The sequence below is a fragment of the Trichechus manatus genome, unplaced genomic scaffold (assembly GCF_000243295.1).
Source record: "Trichechus manatus latirostris isolate Lorelei unplaced genomic scaffold, TriManLat1.0 scaffold00016, whole genome shotgun sequence".
Classification (NCBI taxonomy): domain Eukaryota; kingdom Metazoa; phylum Chordata; class Mammalia; order Sirenia; family Trichechidae; genus Trichechus; species Trichechus manatus.
In genome coordinates, this window is record NW_004443952.1 from 2,457,680 (window position 1) to 2,481,573 (window position 23,894).

Consider the following 23,894-nt stretch of genomic DNA (forward strand, 5'->3'; position numbering starts at 1 on the left):
GTTTCATCTTGGGTTCTGCTCTTGGGGGAACAAGCTAAAACATAAAAATCAGATCAATTAATGGCAAGGGGAATGGGAATACCCCAGTTGGTTTAGATCTGTAGTTCAAAAAGTGTGGCCCACTGGACCAGCAACATCAGCGTCAACTGGGAACCTGTTAAAAATCTAACTTCTAGGGCCCCTCCCCAGATGTATGGAATTGACATCTCTGGGGCAGGGGGTCGGCAATCTATGTTTTAACAAGCCCCCCTGATGATTTTGATGCATGCTAAGTTTACGAACCACTGCTTTAGATTAATCAGAATTTATCCTTGGCTCTGGGGGAAGAATCTTCTTCCGTGAAGCATTTGGTCATGAGGAGGAGGGCTGCATATCTGAACAAAATCGTGGTCCTATTAAGGAGAGTCTAGTGTGGTGGGGTGGGGTAATAGATGTTTCAACACCATCATTTCTGCTACCCTGAAGTTCAGAGAATAGAAACAAGTGGCCCAAAAACTCAGAAGTGGAAAGCAGGAGACCTGACTTTGAGCTCCTGGCTTATGACAACAGACACAATGCTTCTTACTCAGTTTACTGCCCTATGGTCACTGAAGGACCCTGGGCAGAGAGGAGATGAAAGGCCACCAAGGACAAGCTTTCCCTAACTAGAAGTTGCAGCATGAGTTCCTTCAGTGGTAATAAATCCCATGAAAATGCAGGTAGATAAAGCATCTTGACATTTATATCCAGCATGAAATACATGAAAATAATAAGGGGATAATAGTGCAACATGAAGCTTTTATTAATGTTAGACTAACTCCGTAGGGGAAATGGTTCATTTTATTGCTTTAATGTCAGGTTTTCTCTTTTTCCTCCAATGGGCAGAGAACTGGGGCTTCCCCTGGTTTTCAATGAGTGAATGAGATAACAGTTATTGAGTGTCTCCGGTGGGTCTAGAAGGGCTGTATGAGTCATGGGATATGCAGAAGCACATAAGGCATGGCCTCTGCCTCCCAGGATTTTACCATCTGTTGGGAAAACCACATAGACAGACCAATTCAGATCTAACATTTATTGAGTGATTGACACAGTCCAGAAACAATGTTGGGTGATTTTCACTGATCGTTTCATTTTAAAACGTACATGCATTACTAAGTGAACAGATAACACAGTAAGATAGACTATAACCAGGAACTAAAATGGTGTTCAATATGGATTCTGAGAGGAGAAAGACCATCAGGAGTTGTAACTCTATCATTAATTTCCTGTGTGATCTTGGCCAAGTCACTTACCTTTTCTGAGTTTGTTTCTTCATCTGTAAAATGGGGGCATTGATCCAAATGAGCACATCCCAAAAATTGTGTTCTGTGGAAAATTCCTGTTTGGGATGATAATAACTCTGCAACAGTTTTGTAAGAGTGGGAATGTGAGACAAAAATATCTAAAAAATACTACAGGTAGCCCCTGACTGACGACGGGGTTCCATTCCAACAACTCCATCATAAGGCGGTTCTGATGTGTCAAATACCTCTTTTTTTTTTTTTTTTTTTTTTTTTAGTTTTAATTATTATTGCTTTTTATTATCAGTACTTTATAAATTCTATCTATGAACATGTGCGTGAACATCTGAAAATGATAACATCAGCAAATTACGTATTACAACAACAATGCATGTAGTACATATTACTAATGATAAGATTTAAGTGCGGTTTGCTGTAACTTCGTAAGTTGGGGACTGCCTGCACATTCAACAAACTTGAACAAGTTCCTTTCCTGAAGCACCTCTAAGAACCTTGAAGATGCTTCTGTGCTTCATGAATCTTTAAGAGGAAAATCTTATTTGTAGCATCTTCCTAAATTATTTTACTACAAAACCTTTATTATATGATACCAACTATCATTCCTTAGAGTAATGTCCCAGAATCTGTGTAGAAGATGCTGGAAATCACGTATGAGGACTCTGCCAGCTCTGTGGTCCTTAGAAATGGAGTCTCGAGTCAGCACACCTGAGCAGTCTAAAGGATGACTCGAGTTCAATTCAGTGAGCAGCAAGAGCATTTGCAGTGGGGTAACAGCATTAAGAAAAGTTCTGGATAATGTATTTCTTCACAAAGACTGTAGACAGTAATGTACTTCACATTTGTCCAGCAAATTTACAGTGTATTTTCAGATATAGTCACTAATTTAACCCAACAACCCAGATGTAGCCTTTTTGTTCTTTGTGTATTTGTTGTTGTTGTTTTTGTTTATTTCAGTGAGAAAACCAAAGCTTGTAGTGTTACCGTCTGACTTACTCAGTGTCACCTTCCCCTGTCCCTTCCCCAGTTTCTTCCCTTCCTGCTGAGCTCATTTGCTTATTAAAGTTTCCACATTTCACAATGTGCTGGGGTTTTTTTTCCCCCTATGGCATCCACTTACGCACTCTAGAGTCCAACTCTGGTCATCCAGGACCAGACAACTTTAGCATATATTGGGAATGAAAGGCATCCCTCAGACAGGGCGGCTATTTCAGATGGAATACTGACCAGGTTGTGCTATTCCTTAGAGCACACCATCTCGGTTTGGCCCTGGTGATACTTCTGGCCACCCACCTGCCTTCAGACTGATGTCTGCGATTAAACACCCCAAATACTGGGTGAGTTAATTTGCTGCATGTTTATAAAGGTCTTTGAGGAGTCAGAGTTCTACCTGGTGGGGAGGGTGCTCTGAAGGCAGTTGTCTAATGCAGAAAGCAGGAAGGTTGGGGCTGGGAATCCAGCAGGCCTGGGTTCAGTCCCAGGCTCTGCACCCTTTCCCTGGGTGATGTTGGGCAAGTTATGCCCCTGCTGTCAGCCTCTTTATTTCCTTGTGTTTAAAAAAAAAAAAAATGAGGGGCATTCTAAGGCTACTTTCAAGTCTCAATTCTCATGTGCATTTATTTTTTAATGTGAATTGACCAAGTCAATCTTAGCAATCAATGAGGTGACTGGTGTCACACCAGATAGCCCCGGGGCCATTATTTGAATTGGGGCACTTGAAACTTTCCCAACTCCCTTCTCCTGTCAGAGAAGATGAAAGTGTCATTTCTGACCTCAGCACTGACCTTTGCTTTGAACTTTGCAGCGCCTTTCCCATTACCATTTCCAGCTGGTTCTTTGCCCCCCAGAGAGACCAGACTTTTCTGAAAGAGTATAAACTTCTCTGAATGATATTTGGAAATAAAATATAATTGATTTCACAGCTCCTTGAACCTCTCCTAACAGGAATTGATTTTTTTCCTCTTCTGTTTTACACACTTGAAAGTGATTTGAGCGATGACAGGTAGAAACTCCAATGCATAAAAGCTCTCCATCCTTCATCCTTTCTCTTTAGTTTCCTCTCTGAGAAAAGATTGTGAGTTGGTGTGTGTGCAAGTACTTGTATTTGTACCAGTCTCCTTTTACACTTGTCCATTTATATTGATATCTGTACCTGCCTGTGTGTACATGAGTTTGTGAATCTGCATGTACTGACTCTGTGCCTTTGTATATTAATGTCTGAGTGTCTGTGTCCACCCTCATAGGCAGCAAATGCATTTATTTATGTTTGTTTTCTGTTATGTGCTGTGTCCAAACGCAAGTTTGTTTTTGTGTGTTTATGAGCATGCATATTAGCATATGAGTGTTTTGCATGCATGTATGTATGTTTGCACCCTTGTGGTTTTTGCTTAATTTAACATATATATGAACAGGTAGGTTTGGATCTAAGTGCTTGTGAAAGTGTGTGTTGATTCACATGAATAGATGTTTGTGCCTTTAAGTGTCTATGTAGTTAGATTGGCATTCCCAAGCATACCTAGCCTTGCTATTCACCCTCAACCCTCAAGGAAAGAATAAACAGAACTCAACTTTTCTTGCATGCACTGGACAGCTCCTGCCGATTTGGACAGCCATTCTGAACCACACAGTGATCTCTGCTGCCAGCCCAGTATTAGCTGTCACTTCCTTGGGCAGGATAAAGTCACCCAACTGGACCATATCCTAATTATCTCGCAAGAGAAGGAGGTGTGGCAGATGCCATCGATGGCCCTGATAACCTTTCTCTCTCAAGCAGCTCAGGGACTTGATTGCCCCCTTAGAAGCCACCCCTGCAGCTGATGCTGCACTATTTCTGAGTGACACACACAAGGGCTGGCTTAACATGGTGCTGACTGAAATGCTGGTGTGGCAGAAGCTGTCGGTGCCAGACAGGCCCAGCACACCTATTTTCCCCTCCCATGCCTGCCTAGATTTGTGTGAGCAGCAGGTCTGTGCTTCCCGTCAGTCAACCTGTCTGCTCTTAGCTGGCAGCAGTGCCAGAGTGGTCAGTTCATGACAGTGATGGTCAGTAGGGGAGAAATTAGGCTCACGTTCAAATAGGTCTTTGGCTCCTGTTAGCAGGGAGAAGAGCTCCCACATGGGGTTTGAGTCATACCCAGAGAAAAAAATGTGGACGCTCTCGTTAGCTGAAGGAAGAGTTAGATGTTGAGACGCAGCACAGACACTGAGGATAGGGTGAGTTTTCACAGTTTGGTGGTGAGGGAGGTTTTGGAATAAATACAGTTGTACTAGACTGGTAGTATGGAGACCTAGGCTCAGGCCTCACTCTTCCACCAGTGGGCTGCAAGACCTTGTACAAATCCCTTTAGACAAATCTCAGGACAAGTTTAGATTTATCCTCAAAATAATGACAAAGTGGTGTCTGGCCCTACTCAAGTTAATAGGAAGACTCCTAGTTTTAGTTCTTGGGAGGAACTGTAGTCAATTAGGCAGAATATGTTAAAGAGTATTGCTTTGCCAGCCACAGAAGTTACAGTCTAAAATCAATACCACCCTGTTTGCAAAGATCAAGATCCAGCCCATTCCTGCTTTCCAGGCTCCTGTCCTACCATTCACTAATTATCTCCACTTGGATGTTTTAAGTTATTTCTCATTCAGTAACTCCAAAAGCAAATTCATTTTTCTCTTCAACCTCCTGTGGCAACCACATGCAAACCATTATCCACTCTAAACCCAAGAGTAGCTTTTCTCCTCCTTGCCTTTGACCCATCTCTAACCAATCACCAAACCCTACTTATCTTCTAAATATCACTTTAGTCCATCTCGACTGCCATCACCCAAAGTCAGCCTGACAAGCACCTCCTTCTCCTTGGATTTTGAAATGACCTTCTAAATGGTCTCCTTGCCTCCACTTCTGCTCCTTTCAAATCCATTCTCCACACTGAAGTCAGAGGGATTGTTTATACAGCACAACTTTGGTCATGCCTTGCCCTTGCTTCAAATCCTTCATAATTGTTCCATATCCTCAGGATAATGTACAAATCCTTTATCATGGCCTGTGAGAATCTCTGTGATCATATCTATGTCCACAGCCTCATCTTTTCACATTCTGTCCCTCATGGTGCATTCTAGCCATTATGAATTTCTTTCATGCCTTAGAATAAGTCTTGTTCCTTCTCATCCATCAGCCTTGCTCATGCTATTTCTTTACCGGGAATGCTCAAGCCTTCCATCTGACCAGCTTCAACACATCTGTCCCATTTCATCTTAAACACATCTTCTCCAACGGGACTTTTATGTAGCCCAATCTAACCAAATGAAACGTCCTTGCTATATCATCACATACCAAGTTCTACTTCCTTTGCATAAGACTCATCAGTTATTATTAGACCTGATTGCTTAATTGATGGTTTTTCTCATTAGAATTCAAGCTTTTTAAGGCAGACAGCAGGTCCAAAATATTCACCTCCATAGTTCTACTGCCTAACACGGGGCTTAACTCACAGAAAAAGTCCCATAGATGTTTTCAGATTAAACTAATAAATGAATATCAATCAATAATACTTTAAGCATGAGATAAATTACTATATGTGAAGGGCTTTATAAATATACTATAAACCTGGCATGTAAGTCTGTGAGAGTAGGAACTTATTTTGTACGTCAGTGTACCCTCCTCCAAAGGATGTGTAGCCTCAGACCCTTTCAAAGAAAAGTACCTTTACGAGGTAGGCACTCCATTAATATTTAATAAATTTATACAGTTTTAAGAATAAATAATTATTTCACACCATTCTATCTACATATTTGGAATATACCCATGTTTCTTAAGTTTTTCTACTTAAATAACCCTAATATGAAGGAAGGATGAATATCTATCCTTTGAAGATAGGAGGTATGAGGATATAAACCAAGATGGCATACTGTGAGTGAGGAATTTCAAGTCTTGAGTTATACCTCATGATCCATGCAAATTCTCTATTCCATACTACATTGTGTCCATGTTTATTTTAATGTAAGAGTAAGCTTTCATCTTACTTGCCATGAGCAAATCTAATACTCAAGAAATATATCACATGCATATTGCCTAGCTTTGTACAATTTCTGGCACATGGCTGCATACCACTGGCAATATGCTCATTCTACTTTGGGAATGAATGAAACCCTAACGGCTAAAGCAGAAGCCATATTTTTGCCAGAGATATGATGTTGGGCTAGTAGCCCTCCAAATATCAAAAAGTCAATTGGGAATGACATTTTTGGTTTCCTCTCTAAAATTATATATGTGGGAGGTCTACTATAAATTAATCCAGGGGCGAACCCAGACAGGAATAATTGTTCACTGATATCTCACAGCTGTTTGAGTCCATACCTTGCTCCTCCTACAAATGCTCTCTCACCGCTATCCAAAAGCTCTTTTTTTCCAGTAGCTTCCCTTTCTGCCCATTTCCTATCTGCCAGATATAATTGCGCACACTGATTCATGCTCTTCCATCCTCTCATGCATACAACGCAAAGTTTTTGAGGTCTCTTGCATTATTCCCCTATCCTTCCATACCCTCACTAGTGAATACCATCTGCAAATTTAATTAGCCAGCAATTTATTCCCTTTGCCTAATCATTAGTGAAGTTGAATAACTTGATGAAACAGAAAAAAAAAAGAAACTTCTCACATGCTGTGTACAGAATCGCGAAAAGTTACCTTTTTTTTTTGTCTCCATTCACTGGGATGGAGGACCCAGGTGATGGAAATCCAAGCTAATCAGAAGTCAGCAATATAAAAATACAATGGAATTTTTTTTAATAGTTCTAAATGAAGAAAGCCAAGGAGCTTATCGAAACAATGCAGTTGTTTGTGGCACAAAGCTGTTCCATTGATTTCTGAATTTTTTTTGTCTCTAAATACTAGGTAAGCAATTTTCAAAACTATTTAGCCATTTCTATGGCATCTGCTTATGTAATATTGTCATTCTTTTGAGGACCTGTCTGGAGACTCTGGATTCCTACTTTGATTGCCCTGGCTTCAAAATTGCTCTTTTTTCACTGATTTCAAAACTTTCTTGTGTGTGTGTTCTGTATCAGCAAAGCAATTAGTTAATCTTGTCTTCTTTTCAGCTGTGATTCCCTGGGAAAACTTCTTATGACCTTCGGGAAACAATCCAGTCCAGGGCACCAGAGAGAAGGTTACTCTTGTCTCATTTTCAGGGATTGCTACAGATGGTTTGAAACAATAAAGACATGGCTAAACAACAGATTGGCCAGTGTCAGCTGCTTCCTCCTTGAGGTCTGTTGAGTTTCAGGCACTTAGAGAAAGTAGCATCCATCAAAAAAAAATCCACTGGAGTTTTGCAATCAGTGTTGGCTCTCCTTCCGTCACATACTTCCACCTTAAAAAGTTATCCTTACATATAAATGGATGTATGTGGATTACCTGAATATTATGCTGCTAAAGCATGCAGTAGGAGCCCTGGCGGCACAGTGGTTAAGCGCTCCGCTAACACGAAAGTTGGCGTTTCGAACCCACCAGCTGCTCCATGGGAGAAAGATGTGGTAGTCTGCTTCTGTAAAGATTTACAGCCTTGGAAACAAACCCTATGGAGCAGTTCTACTCTGTCCTATAGGGTCGCTATGAGTCAGCATCAACTGAACAGCGAGGGGGGTTGGAAAGCATGCAGTAAGGAGCCATGGTGGCACAACAGTTAAGCACTCGACTGCTAATTAACAGGTTGGCAGGTGAAACTCATCCACTGGTTTCCTGGGAGAAGGACCTGGAGAGCTGCTCCTGTAAAGATTATGGCCTACAGAAAGCAATGGGGCAGTTCTACTCTGTCACATGGGGTTGCTATGAGTTGAAATTGACTCAACAACCCCTAAAATAACAACGAAGCATACAATGATACACTGCAGTGGGAGGAGTGTTGGCCCCGAAGTTAGAAGATCAAGTAAGCACTCCTATTTAATTAACTGTGTGGTTTCTGCTCAGTAAGTCTCCTTTCTGAACCTTGTTTCTTTTCCTAAATGAAATAACAGCATAATCTATATATTTCACACAAATTGGCTTTGAGCTAGCTAAGCAGAAAGATTGTAGTTTACTGATTTTTGTATACATACTCCTACCGCGTCGCACATGGTTGAGGTTAAATTAGTGTTTATTGAATAGAATTCACAAGGTTGTGAGGCTGACTTAGAAATCGCATATAATAATCATCATCACCATTTTATTACTACAATTGTAGGATTGGCATTTATTGTTAACTAAGAGGAGTTTAGAATACTTAGATAATTTAAATTCATTAAAACAATCTAAATTATGGGCAGACTTTCTTGTTGGCTTATTCCGATGGGTCCAAGTGAATTTTTGTTTCTGATTATGCATGTGACAAAAACTCAGGGTCATGGTTAGGGATGTCTGTAGTTTTTGTACAGGAATGCGGATGAAGATTATTGCTGAGTTCAGGATTGTGGCCCTACATAAACATTTCATTGTCTGAAAAGAATCAGATATGTGGCATCACTGGGAGGCGTGGAGGTGAGGTATAGAAGAAAATAACATTAAAATTAAATCCAATCTTTTTCTACCAGTATTCAGTATACTTCCTTGTGTGATAGGCAGAGTTCTAAAATGGCTCTCAAGTTTGCACCCCCTGGTGTACACACCCTGTATAATCCCCTCTCCCAGCTCCTGTGGGTGGGATCCATGACAATGATGAAATATCACTTCATGATTATGTTATTCTAGATGAAAAAGGTGAAAAGATTTTTCAGATGCAATTAATGTCCCAAATAAATTGACTTTCAGTTATCCAATGGGGAGATTATCTTGGGTGGGCCAGTCCTTTAAAAAGATGTTGAATTGGCAAATGTTGTGTTATCTGTATTTTTAAAACAATGATAGTAATAACAATAATAATAATAAAAGATGGTTTAGAGGTCCCAGAGGTAAAAAATCATAGAAATTCAAAACAGTTGTGATACTTTCCTATTGGCCTTAGAGAAGCAAGTGACCACATCGTGGAGAGCGCCACATGGCAGGAAAGGGCAGGCAGCTTCTAGGAGCTGAGAACAGGAGTCCTACACTCCCAAGGACCTGAAGTCAGCCAACAACCAGTGAAGTCAGAAGTGGACCTCGAGCCTCAGATGAGATCACAGCCCTAAGTGACACCTTGATTTCAGCCTGGTAGACCATGAACAGAGGTCCAGTTACTCCATAGACATAAGCTGTGAGATAATAAATGTGTGTTGTTTTAAGTTGGTAATTTGTTATACAGCAATAAACAACTAGTACGCCTTGGATAATTTTTTTTTTATCCTTCTTGCCTCACTATTAAAAGAGTCAATAGTACAATCACTTTTAGAGTTTTGAAATGTGTAAGCACTAGCTCACAATCAAATATTCTCATCATTTGTATTCCTAAAGATTTAGCTTGAAGTTCATCTTTCCTAGACCAATTTAACATGTCCTAAACTGAGCTCTTTGGCTGCCTCTTCCTGCTACCAATTCCCAATCAGCTTTAGTATGTATGCTTCATCTCTAGATTAATAGTTGTCCAGCAATCCAGTACCCAAAGCTAGAAGCCTCTGAGTCATCCTCTATTCCTTCCTCTCTTGAGCCTCCCTCATTGGATCGATTGTCATCCCATCTGAGAATCTTGTGTATCTCTGGCCTTTCCTGTGCATCCCCACTATCCATTTGGACAATTGTTACGACCTTCATAAGGAGCACCGGTGGCACAGTGGTTAAGTGCTTGGTTGCTAACCAAAAGGTTGGTAGTGTGAAACCCCAACTGCTCTGCAGGAGAAAGATGGGGCAGTCTGCTTCTGTAAAGATTACAGCCTTAGAAACCCCATGGGGCTTTCTACCTCTGTCTTCTAGGGTCTGTATGAGTTGGAATTGACAATAGGCAATAGGTTTTTCCCTGTCACATGGTATTTTGTGCTTTTCACAATCTGGTTCCAGCCCTCTCTTCTCCTTTCCCAACATGTTCCCTATATGTCTGCCACTCTTAACTTTGCAGGAAAATGCCAGCTACTCCCTTTGCCCAGATAGAAACAAGCTACTACCTTTGCCCAGAAATTGAAATTCCTATAAATTTGTTTCAGCACTCAGCAGGTAAGCCAAGTCTCCAGAGAAATCTAGGAGAGCCTCAGACCAAGTGTGTTCTCTCTTCCTGGTTCTCTCAGAGCAGGTTTTCTCATCACTATTACAAGACTTCTCATAGTAAATTGTTCAACTATGGTTTCCCTGGAAGTATCCTCCACTAAACTGAAAACTCCTTGAGGGCAGGGATTATGGCATGATAGATCTTCAATACAGGCTTGTGGAATTAAAAAAAAAAGAAAAATGAAAAGAATAAAGCTTTTGCCCACCACATACATCTAGTACATCTATTTCAAATTTTGTAAATAAAAAATTCTATTATTTTTTTCAATTTTTCCTTTAGAAACCTTACAAGGTCAGTCAGTATTGCAGTCCCCATTTTATAGATTAAAAAAAAAAACTAAGTCTCAACAAATGTTGTTTCCAATTACTCTTTTTGCTCCTAGTAGGTTAATAAATCTGAGAGGCCAGAGGCTGGGCACAAAGTCTCACCCAGATTTCACTATACCACATCACTCTTGGGGACTGAGCAAGCTTTCTATGGTGAGAGCACTGATCTGCTGCTGGAACAAATACTAGAAATTAAAAAAAATAAAAATTAATAAAAAAGGCTTGAGATGAAATATGTGAAATGATCCCTGTAAGTAAGTACAGCATTTATCATCATTTCTTTGATGTGGTGAATGAATTATAAATAAAGCATTGTAATGATGTAATATCTCACAGTCCTTGATGGCTTGCTGAGTTGAATAGTCTGGTTGAATGCAGTTTATGGAAGAAAAAGAGGGACAAGACTGAATGCAGAGTCATTTGGCATTTTGTTCAGAGTTTCCATCTGCTATAATTCCCTTGTATTATTGCCATTGTTGAAATTCAGTGTATTAAGAGGAATATAGGTTCATTTGGACAATGAAGAAATAACTAACAGGAAATAAACTCATTTTTTAAAACACAGTCATTTATATTCTTTTTTTCTCCACACCATGCCAATCTCTATCTCTCTATCCCTTTACACTTCATCCATGTGAACACAACCAGTTGAGTCTAATTCCCTAACTTGTTGATTGGTGGTGAGGGGGCCAGAAACTTGTGGAAAAGCACCATTACTGTGTTGACATGGGGAGATACAGTCTTCTCCTCTGCCATCTTCCCTGGCCCGCCTCCCCAAGATAGATAGGGTTGATTGAGAGCTTTCCTTTCTTATATGCCCCAAGGAGCTGAAGTTGAAGAATAAGCCTGAGCATAGCTTGGCCGACATCAGTATTCTGAGCATAACCCCAGTATGCAGTAGACATCTAACAAATATTGAATGAATTCAGATTTTCTCTTTCATTTATGCCCCGTATGTAGAGAAGGATGGAAATTAACCTGTTATACTGAAGAAAATTTTATTTAGGCAAGCAATGTCATGACTATTAAGGTGTAATAATGAGAAGGGAAATCACTAACTATATAGTAGACGAGTGTTAACTTTGGTGAAGGGAAAGGCAACACAAATATAGGGGAAGTCAGCACAACTTGACCAAGGCAAACTCACAGAAGCTTCACAGACACATCCAAACACCTTGAGGGACTGAGTTACTGGGGCTGAGGACTGGGGACCATGGTCTTGGAAACATCTTGGTCAATTGGCATAACATGGTTAATTAAGAAAATGTTCTACATCCTACTCTGGTGAGTAATGTCTAGGGTCTTAAAAGTTTGTGCGTGGCCATCTAAGATACATCTACTGGTCCCATCCCCTCAGGAGCAAAGAAGAATGAAGAAAACCAAAGACACAAGGAAAATATTAGTCCAAAGGACTAATGGGCTAATGAGCCACAGCTTCCACTGGGCTGAGCCCAGAAGAACTAGATGGTGCCCAGCTATAACCACCCACCACTCTGACAGGGATCACAATAGAAGGTCCTAGGCAGAGCTAGAGAAAAATGTAGAATAAAAGTCAAACTCACAAAAGAAAGACCAGACTTACCGGTCTGACAGAAACTGGAGGAACCCTCGAGACTATGCCCCCACCACAGACACCCTGCTAACTCAGAACTGAAACCACTCCCAAAGTCCACCTTTCAGCCAAAGATTAGACAGGCCTATAAAACAAACAGTAACAAATGTGAGGAACATGTGTCTTAGTTCAACCAAGTATACAAGACCAAATGGGTAACACCTGTCCAAAAGCAAAGACAAAAAGGCAGCAAGGGACAGGAAAACTGGATGAATATATACAGGGAACCCCAGGGTAGAAAGGGAAAGGAGGAGAGTGCCGACACAATGTGGGGATTGCAACCAATGTCTCAGAACAACACGTGTATAAATTTTTGAGTGAGAAACTAATTTGTGCTGTAAACTTTTACCTAAAGCAAAATAAAATTTAAAAAAATTTAAAATTAGCATTAAAATAAAATACTGTATTAAAATAAAATAAAAAGATGTAATAATGATAAATGCAACAATGATAATAATAGAACAATAATTGCAACAAAAATGATAGCTAACAATTACTGTTCATTATTTACAAGTGTTCTATTCTGTATAAAACTAATTTCCTAACTCCAAGTGTGTACTGACAGCAGGTTCTTTTCTTCTAATCCAGTAGATTTCTGCACTGCATGCATAGGCCCTCTTTCCTCTCACCAAATATCTGAAGCAAAAGCAGGCTTTATTGCCACCTTCCACCACTTCTTTGGGGAAGAACGGGAAGGTCCCTTGACTAAGGGAGAATAAGGGATTATTCTTACCATTCTCAGATTGTTGAAGCTAATGAGGAAAGTAGACACTGTCTATCTTCCAGAGAGCTTGTGCGTTCACAGTAAGTGTTGAACAGGCTGTGGTCAGCCGGTCAGTTATTCAGTAGCTCAGAAATTCCAGTGAGTGCAACAGAGGCGGAGTAGGGATGTGTGCTTTTGTACCAGTCACATCAGGCTGAAATAACCCATGACCCCCAAATCTCTGTGGTTTGAAGCAACGAGGTTTATTTTTCACTCATACCATATGAACATCACACATTTGTGGTAGTCTCTGTCCATATTGTATTCATCCAGGACGAAGGCTAATGAAGTTCTCACCATATGACAGACTATCTCACACTGGATCTTAATACTTAATACTTCTGCTTATAATTCATTGACAATTCAATAATGACAATTCATTTGCAAAAGCAAGATAAATGGCCGTACCTCATTTCAAAGCAGAGAGGAGAGGTGGCCCTCCTGAGTGTTTGAAAAGGGGTTTCACCAGAATTATTGTGAGTCACATTGATGTTTACCATAATTGAGACATCAGACTATCAAGGAAGTGGGCCACAGGGAGCTCTATAGTCAGGGTCTCCAGTTTATCTACCAGTGTTGTGTCATCTGCCCACACTAATTGGGCTTTCACCCACTCAATTCTAGCAAAACCACTTTTGTCAGGGTCACTGGCAACCTCCAAAAGTCATTTATTTTCAGTCTTTATCTTACTTGACCTATAAAAATTGTTTGGCATAGTATGTTTCTCCACCCCCTTATTTACTTTAATTCCATGTGATAGAACTCTTCCAATTTTTCTCTCATATCACTAGCTGTTTCTTCTTAGTCTCTTTTTTGCAGGTTCTTCCTTATCTCCCGGACATCTTAATCTGCATTGCCCTAGGGCAATATCAATGTATTTTTTTGGTCTTCTTTATCTCAATTCACTCCAGTATCCTGATTTTTAGATACAATCTATATGCCCAACATTCCCAAACGAGTATTATGAGCTTTAACCTTTTTCTTGAACTCAGGTGTTTCATTGTTGTTAGTTGCTGTGGAGTGGGCTCCAACTCATAGCAATCTTTTTAGTATAACAGAATATAACCTTGCCCAGTCCTGAGCCATCTTGATGATCACTGGTGTGTTTGAGTCCATTGTTGTGGCTATTGTATCAATCCATCTCATTGAGGGTTTCACTTGTTTTTACTGACCCTGTACTTTACCACACATGATGTCCTTTTCTGACGATGTACCCAAAATAAGCAAGACAAAATCTTGCCACCCTTGCTTCTAAGGAGCATTCTGGTTGTATTTCTTCTAAGACTGGTTGACTTTCTATAGTCACTAGTATATTTGATATCTCTAGTTTATTGTTTCTAAAATCCTAATCTTCCAGTCCAAACATACTCCTCCTTCACTCTTTTCAGAAAATCATATTGTCTTAATCTTCAAAATATATCCAAACTGTGTTCTATCACATCCACTGGTACCAAACTGGCCCATGCCACCACCATCCCTAGTTGCATTATTGCATTAGCAGTCAAAGTGGTCTTCTACCACTATCCTATAACACCCCTTTGAGTCTATTCTCCTACCTCAATCAGAGTTAAAGCAAAAGTCACTCCTCTGTACAGAATCCTATAGTAGCTTCCCATTTCAATCTTGGTAAATTTCAAAAACAATGACCCTAAAGTCCTGCGCAATCCGCCTTCCCATTATCTTTCTTACTTTATTTCTTACTAATATCATCTCTATTCACTCAGCTCCAATCACACCAGCTTTTTACTGGCCTTTTAATACTCTAGATATGCTCCTGTCTCACAGCCTTTGAACTTGTTCCCTCTCCTTGGGATGCTCTTTCCTGCATATGTGCATGGTTTACTCCTTTACCGCTCAAGTCTTTGCTCATATGCTTTTGTTTTCTTATTGATACCTTGCCTAATCACTCTATTTAGAAACTTAAACCTGCTTTTCTGATCCTTAATACGCACACACCTCTTTCTTGATTTATTTTCTTCCCTGGAATTTATTACTATTAAAATACGATATAATTTACTTATTAATTTTCATTGTCTCTCCTACTAGAATTTAGGATTTCTGTTTGTTTTGTTGACTAACACTTAAAAAAAAATGACTGAAACCAAGTTGACTATCAATAAACATTTGTAAAATTGAATGAATGAATGGATGAATGATAAGAGAACAAATGAATGAATGAGGTTAATTTTATGCGGTTTGGGCTTTTATCAAGAGCAATTTGGGATTAAAGGACTAAGGTGCCTATGCAAAAATAAAACCATCAATCTTTTCAAGTAACATCACTAAGAACCAATTTCTCTTTTATTATCCAAGCACAGCATATGTGGTGAAATTCGAACTACTTCTCTATAGCAAAATCACATCGTATTGTGTATAATCTAGTGTCTACAGGCTTATTGGAGAAAGATTCATTTCAATGTATCATTTGCTTAGAGGACTTGGATCACAGAAAGGGGAGTACCTTGAAGACCCCAGTCAATGAAACTTGGCATTTTGTTATGTCTTGTTTATTTCACAAACAACTCCAAACATAGGGTTCTTGGAGAACTTTGGTTAAATCTCCTTTTATATCTCTCCTAAAAGGGTTCCCTGATACTTGCCATACAATTAAAGCTAGTTTCCTTTCTTTGGGGGGTGGAAATAGATAAAATGAGCAAAGTGTACCTAGTAGGAAGTCAGAAAGATCTGTGTGTCCGGTCCAAAGATTGTATAGCTAGCTAGCTAGCTAGCTAGATGATAGACAGATAGATAGATAGATAGATGATAGATAGATAGATAGATAGACAGATAGACAGATAAATACGTATTACCAAAAAGAAAAAGAACATATAATGCTTATCATGTCTCTGTAGGAACTATGTCTTTCTAGAAAGTATGCTTACTTAGTGCTTAATGTAGCCATTAGAGAAGAGAAGGGGACTTGCTCAATGAAACTGCTTTCACTAACAGGTTGGGGGTTTTCAGGGAGCCCACAAATAGCACGTAGTTCTTTTTTCTTCATTGTGGCTGCATTAAGAAATAGATAAATGAGTCAGACAAATAGGGCTCAAAATACCAATATTATTAGAGATAAAGTTATATTTGAATAAGTAGCTTCATCTTCAACCAAATTTGTGTTTTCTGAACTTACCCTCTAAAAGCATTGGAGATTCAGGACCTACTACATCACTCAGTCTCCTATAGGTTTAGGGAACAAATGAACAAAGAAGGCTTTGTCCTGACACTATGAAAGAGGGATTCAGGAAGGTCCTGAGTTGACCATTCTGAATTTCTTCTCTTAATCCTACCAATTAGAGGATTTAATTTATCTTGATAATGAGAGTGGAAGGAGTCCAAGAGAAATTGGAAACATTTCCCAAATTTTTCCATAGGAAAGGAAATTCTTCTGTCATCTGAAACTGTAAGGAATGGGGGATTTGTGTTCTTCTCTATCAGAGAAAATTAAAATCAGTGCTAATCATAACTCATTTTTCATTGTCTATAAGAGAAATAATAAAATAGCACAAACACTTCTCAACTTTGTATTAGTTGTCCAATTGAAACAGACCCTTTTGCCCACTAATCACTTGGGGAAAAAAAAAGTAGGTGTAGGGGTAGCAGAAATGACTTTAAGGCTTAGATTTTTAATAAAAAACAAAAGGAAGAAATCTTACCAGAAGAGAGATAAAAGCACATGAACAGAGGGGTTGTTGAAGCCAGTGTAGTATCTAGATGTTTCCATATAGTTTTTAGCAGAGAATTAAGGAAAATTGCAAAATACATTGTCAGTCAACATCCATTACTTGGGCCTGAAAAGTATATTTCTTTATTATGATGAATCAAAATTAAGTCCAGCCCAGGTAGAGAGTCAACTTTATTTTGGCAAAGACAAGAAACAAGCAGATTCAAATGATACCTCATTTAACAAATCAGATTAAAGCTTAGATTCACTAATCTTTGGAAGGACTCACAGCATCTTAATGGCAGATTTAAGACCTCAATCTCTACCCATGACACCCAAACACAATCTTCTGACCACTTTTTGTTTTTTGCCCCTGCATTTCTTGCCCAAAAGTCCTTCCTGTTGTTATTTAAGGGTACAGGATGAATAGTTTTCCTTGCTAGCATAACTGTAGAAAAAGGCATAGTGAGTTTTAAATTCATATATATTGAACTGAAGGGAACCAAAGATTTCATTCTGTTAAGTCACCAAGAGTAATGGACTGTATGGTAAATTTCTTAAGGATAGGAATGGCATCAGCTTTGTTCACCACTGTACCCAAGGTACCTAACAAAACACTACTTAAATGTTGTTGCTGTTATTAGTTGCTGTTGAGTTGGCTTCAACTCATGGCGACCTTACGTACAACAGAATGAAACATTGTTCAGTCCTGTGCCATCTTCACAACTGTTGGTATGGTTTCACAAATTTTACTACTCATAAGGTTTACACTGCCTAATTTTCAGAAATAGATCACCAGGCCTTCTTCCTAGTCTGTCTTAATTGGAAGCTCCACTGAAACCTGTCTACCAGGGGTAATCCTACTGGTATTTGAAACATTGACAGCATAGCTTGCAGCATTATAGCAGCACACACAACACTACTCAGATAATATGCCATTAGTAAGTATTTGTACGATGAATGAATGACAGCTCTGTCTTGAATAGGTTGTAGTTTGTGATGGAGTGTGAAAAATTATTGGGTGACATTGTGTAGGATGATAGCTTTAGTGTATTCACCTACATTTCTAGCTCTTAGAAGAAGCGCTCTCTTTACTCAGCTTTCATTTTTCCCTATGATGGAGTGTTTGGTTAAAATGGCTAGACAAATTTTCAAACCTAGTTTTTACTTTCTGCCACTAAATTTTGCCATTTAACTCTCCCTTCTTGAGATCTTCTCTTTATTTTGGAAAAACTAGGAAGAAACCTCCCTCCCCAGGTAGACTTTGTTAGGAGCTAGAGCGTAGATGTGGGCTATAAGACACCTAAGGTGTTATTGTTAGGTGCCGTTGAGTCAGTTCCAACTCATAGCGAACCCATGTACAACAGAACACTGCCCAGTCCTGTGCCATCCTCACAATAATAGGTATGTTTGAGTCCATTGTTGCAACCACTGTGTCAATCCATTTCTTTGAGGGTCTTTTCCTTTTTCACCGACCCTCTAGTTTACAAATCATGATGTCCCTTTCCGGGTATTGGTCCCTCCTAATAATGTGTCCAAAATAAACGAGATGAAGTCTAGCCACCCTTGCTTTTAAGGAGCATTCTGGCTGTATTTCTTCCAAGACAGATTTGTTCGTTTTTCTGGCATTCCATGGAATATTCAATATTCTTCACCAACACCATAATTCAACAGTGTCAATTCTTCTTTGGACTTCCTTTTTCATTGTTCAGCTTTTGCATGAGGTGATAGAAAATATGGCTTAGGTTAAGCGCACCTTAATCTTCAAAGTGACAGAGATGTCATAGGCACGTAGGGTAGGCCAATCAGATGGTCCCACTCATGATTTTGGCTCTTGAAGAATTGATTGGGGATGTAGGAATCGTAAAGAAATTATTTCTGTTGACATAAATAAATAACAGTCTCTGCTTCACATTTTCTGTCTTACTTTGAGCAAGCCAGATAGCACAGGGTTAAAAGTATAGGTTCTGGAGCCAGACTACCTGGATGCATACCTCAACTCTATCATCTGATGGTGGTGTCAATTCGAGCAAATTACTTAGCCACCTTGTACCTCAATGTCCTCATCTGTAAAGCTGAGATAATATTATTTACCTCATAGAGTTGTTGTGAGGTATAGTTAATACATGTAGGGCTATTAGAACAGTGCCTAGAGTATAGTAATCCCACAGTAGACAGTGACTAGAGCTATAATTCCCATTGTCATTGTTAGTACATTGATGACATTATGCTGATGTGCTTTGCAGAACAGTGAGTAGCAGGTAGCATTTTGCCATGCTGAGAGACATGCATGCCAGGGGGTATAAGATGAGCTCTAAGAAATACAGGGCCACCAGTATAGTTTCTGTAGTTCTAGTGGATATCTTCTACAGAGTCTGGTTAGTGCCCTATGCTGTAGAAAGAGGTGTGATGCTTCACAGACCTCTTGGGATTTTGAAGTAAAAAACAGATTGCTTTTGGATATCTTTCTCTGACTCATTTACTAGATGAACTGACTCACTTTGTCCTCTGGAGAAAGAGAAGAATGATTTGGGATGCAATGAGAATAGTCTCCTAATCAGCACTCATGAACCCAGTAGAACCAGTGTTTCTCCAGATAGCACTGTCCTTCCAGGTAGAATGCTTTCTTGTTATGATCCTGAAGAACTACCAGGAAATCAAGGATAGGCTTATTCAACCATGTTACAGATCTTTACCTTAGTGAAAAGGTAACATTCTTATCCTTCAATCATTTGAAATGAGACTTGGTCATATCATAAAAAATAAATAGCTAAACACCATATGATGCAAGGGAGAGGTGATTTAATAACTTTTAAAATTTTGTGTGTTTCACATTTTGCCATCCACACATTCTCCAACCCCCAAATAGTTTAGCAACCCAAAGCTTTGCCAATAGCATTTTATTGTCTTGAAGAAAGATGAAAGTTATTAAGATGTGTGTTGTTATTTTCTTTTTCTTTTTGGAAAGTACAACATATTAACAGAATATATTTAAAAATAATAATTAAAAAAAATACAATGATCTAAAAAATGTGAGCAATAGAAGTGAGATCAACTATTTGGAAGAAAATACCAAGTGACCTCAACCTTGAGTTCTCACCGTGAACTTTGGATTTTTGAGGTCAGCAATGTTTTCCTTCTTAAAGCAAAGGCTGTTTCAAAAGTGTTTGTCTGGTATCAGTGACTTCCTAACATTGGGGATGTAAAGGGAAATTGCTGAAAATTTGCCATGGAGCACTCTTCCTTTGGTATGTACAGATAAGGAGAGACATTAAGTTGGTGATGTAGAATCTGTCCTACTTCCTGGCCTCCCAGGGGCATTTGTTCAGCACATCATGGCAATGATGGGGAGCACAAAATCCCATAAGAAAGAGAAACACAGATCTTATTTTCAATCCCTGTCCCAGCATCCTGGAGTGTGTCATATGCTTGATGGATTGTGAAGTCTATCACTGTATCAGCGTAAATTTCAAGCCTGGAAGGAGCTTCAGAAATTATAAAATCTAAATTCCTCCAGGGAATTCCCTAACCCATACAAGCTAATATACACTTTGATTTTGTATTTTATTTATAATACTTTACTTTCTAATCAATGCATGATAGTGATATGTGTTATGCATTAGTCATAATAATACATTGGTGGTAATGTTAATAGAAATGTTTTTTGAGTGTTGCCGTATGTCAGACATTGTGCTAAGTACTTTACATCTGTGAGCACATTACTTTGAGATGGTTTTTTTGATCCCATTTTACAGATAAAGACTTGTTCCACCCCTCAGAAAATATCTCTCCTTCACAAAGCATTATTTAAATCCTATGCTTACTTCACAGTCCAGCTCCAATACCACCCATTTGCCTTCTTTCATTTCCTCAACAATAATTTTTTTCAGCAAATATTTAGTGATCAATTTGTGTCTATCAGGCACTGTAGGTGACACAAAGTATATTTGTGGGGGTATATACATACGTAAATCATGCTCCTAACCATGTGGTGTTTATAACCTAATGGAAGAGAGAAACAGTAAAATAAACAAACAAATGAATACATGAATAAAATGACAATATGTACTGTGAAAGGAATAAGTTGAATCCAGATTCCCACCATTATGTCTGCTTGAGACTTTTGTACAAATTAGAAAAAAGTCACTTTTCCTCAAGGTTCTTTACTGACAACTGCCATTAAGTTATCCTAATAAAGACACATATCAATGCCTACCAACATGACTAGCACCCCCTAGAATTTGCAGCATATTACTTGCAAAACTCTATGCAGCAGCCTTGAGAAGACGCCACATAAAACAAGAGCTAAAGGATAAGAATGTGTCAGCCACTCAGAGAAGGCACAGGAAGAATGTTCCAGATGGAGGAATAAGCAGGTATGGAGGCTCTGAGATGAGGAAGAACACATGGGTTTGAGAAACTGAAAGCAGGGCTGCTTATTGCTGAGGCACAGAAAATTAGAAATAATAGTGGGGAACTAGGAATGGGCTAAACAAGAAACTGAGACTTTATTTGAATTGCAATGATGATTCATTGAGAGATTTTAAGCTGGGGAATGAACTGAGAAGACTTGGGTTTTCACATATATGAATAAATGGGAGCAAAGTGAGAAGTGAGATACAAGCCAGAGCCATGTTGCAGTAGTCTAGTCAAGAGGTAGTAGTGGTCTGAATTAAGTAGTGACTTGGAGTCCCTGGGTGGTGCAAATGGCTAAGTGCTTGGCTACTGACTGTCAAGGCTGGTAGTTCAAATCCACCTAGAAGTGCCTCAGAAGAAAGCCCTGGCCATCTACTTCTAAAAGATCATAGCCATTGAAAACCCTATGGATTGCAGCTCTGCTCTGAAACACCCAGGGTTTGGCAATTGGCTTGGCGATTTCTTTTTTTTTTTTTTTCTTTGGTTTAAAATAATTTTTTCTACTTGTCCACCTTTCCTACCAGGTTAGGAGTTCTAAGTTGGCAGGTACTATATTTTACACGGAAACCCTGGTGGCGTACTAGTTAAGAGCCACGGCTGCTAACCACACTGCGCCTTTATCAGTTTGGACACATAGCAGGTGTAAAATAAATATAAGAATATGGAAGGAAGACACTTCCCTTACATTTCACTTCCTTGGTGTTGCCGGCTGAGTTCTTCAGAAGCACGGTTGAGATGGGGTTTTGTATGCAGGGTATTAGGAACTAACACCCGTGAAAGGGAAGCGTGTAAAGCAGGATAGGGCAGAAGGGTAAGTTCAGTTGCCATGGGGTCCTTACAGCCACAGCATACTCTTGGAGAACTCTGTATCTTGAATGTCCTGAAGGAAAAGAATAAGCTGAGACACAGAGGCACGAAGGCACAGCTGGTGTTTGGGAAAGATTCTTGTCCCTGGTGCTTATAAAATATACTCGTATCTCTGAATGCTTAGGAAAGGCATGTGTCCTTGAAAAGGATCTAAGTGAAGAACCAGAATGTTTATTGAAAGTGTGAGAACATGGTGCAGGGCTTGGCAGTGAAAAGAGTGTTCTCTCAACAGAGGGCTCTGTGACCTTACTCAATAAGTCTCCTTCTCTGCTCCCCAATTTCCCCATGTTAAAAGGAGGTACCTGAAATAGGTGGCCTTGAATTACACCCCCACCCCCATTTTTGAAATTTTGTGATTCTGAGTAAGAAAACCCTGTTCAGGAAACTCATTACAACTGTGTCTGTCCTTTTCCATTACCCCAAATGCATCTAGACTCATCAAAATGGGTTTTGACTTGCAGGGACCAAATGTCTTCATTTAGATGAGACGTAAAAGGCAGCCTTGCAAATTACACCATTTCTCCCACCTCCATTATGCTCCGAGCATTCTGCCAGTGCTGTTACAACCCCACAGCACACGGCCAATTGGAGCAGAAAAGACAATAACCTTAATGGGAAGGAATTGGGAGCTGGGAGACGCCACAGATTGTATTAGGAGAAATGAAATAATATTTAATTTCCCTCGTCATAATCTGTCTGCCCACATTATGAGCATATCAGAGTTGACAAGGAAAATATTCACCAACATGGAAAAAAGTTCATTATTTTTTCATTATTAGTGGGTGATGAGGGTGGGGGTACATATCAAATGTGGTTTTTTTTCTTCCCCTGACAGATGGGAACTACAGTAGCAGAGGAGCTCAGAGGAGCTGGTAATCCTCACGAATTTGTCAGCAAGAGGCAGTAACAATGACTGTGAGGATTCCTCATTCATATTGGTAAGATTTTTCATAGGTTTCAAAGTGCTCCTTCATTTGTTTCCTTAAAAGCACGTCACTGTGTGAGAAGTTACAATCATTTTAGAAATAAGGACACTGAGGGTCAGGGACTGATTAAATATTTTGGCTAGTTTACTCACAAAGTTTTTGCTAGAGCAGTAACCCGCAGACTTCTTTTTTTTTTTCTGTTTTTCTTACCCTTCACCAAAGTCAGCACTTCTCTATTTTCTATTTAGTGTTTTTCCGTCCCCACCCTTCCCCTACCTCGTAACCATCAAAGATTGTTTCTTTTTGTGTATAAACCTTTTCATGAGTTTTTATAATAATGGTTTCATACATTTGCCCCTTTGTGATTGACTTATTTCACTCAGCATAAGGCACTCCAGATTCATCCATGTTGTGAGATGCTTCACAGGTTCATCATTGGTCTTTACCATTTAGTAGTACTCCATTGTGTATATGTACCATAGGTTATCCATTCATCTGTTGATGGGCATCTAGGTTGTTTCCATCTTTTTGCTATTGTGAACAGTGCTTCAGTGAACATGGGTGTACATATGTCTATTTGTGTGATGGCTCTTATTTCTCTAGGATATATTCCTAGAATGTCCCCCACAAACTTCAGGCTTTCCCTTACTGCTTTCAAATTTTGGCTACAATAGCAAACCACCTATACTATGTTTTTTAACTTAGAGTTTTTGTTTAAATCAATTTATTTGTTTTATGTAAAGAAATGTATTTTAAATTATACTTTAAATATCTTCATCATAAATGAAAGAGTCGAACCACTTGCCTAAAATAAAAGTAGCTTTAAAATTAAATCCAATGGAAACAATTAAATTTGATTGAATCCTAGTTAGATACTTTTGCTGGCTGAAGGCTCTCAGTTTGAGGCCT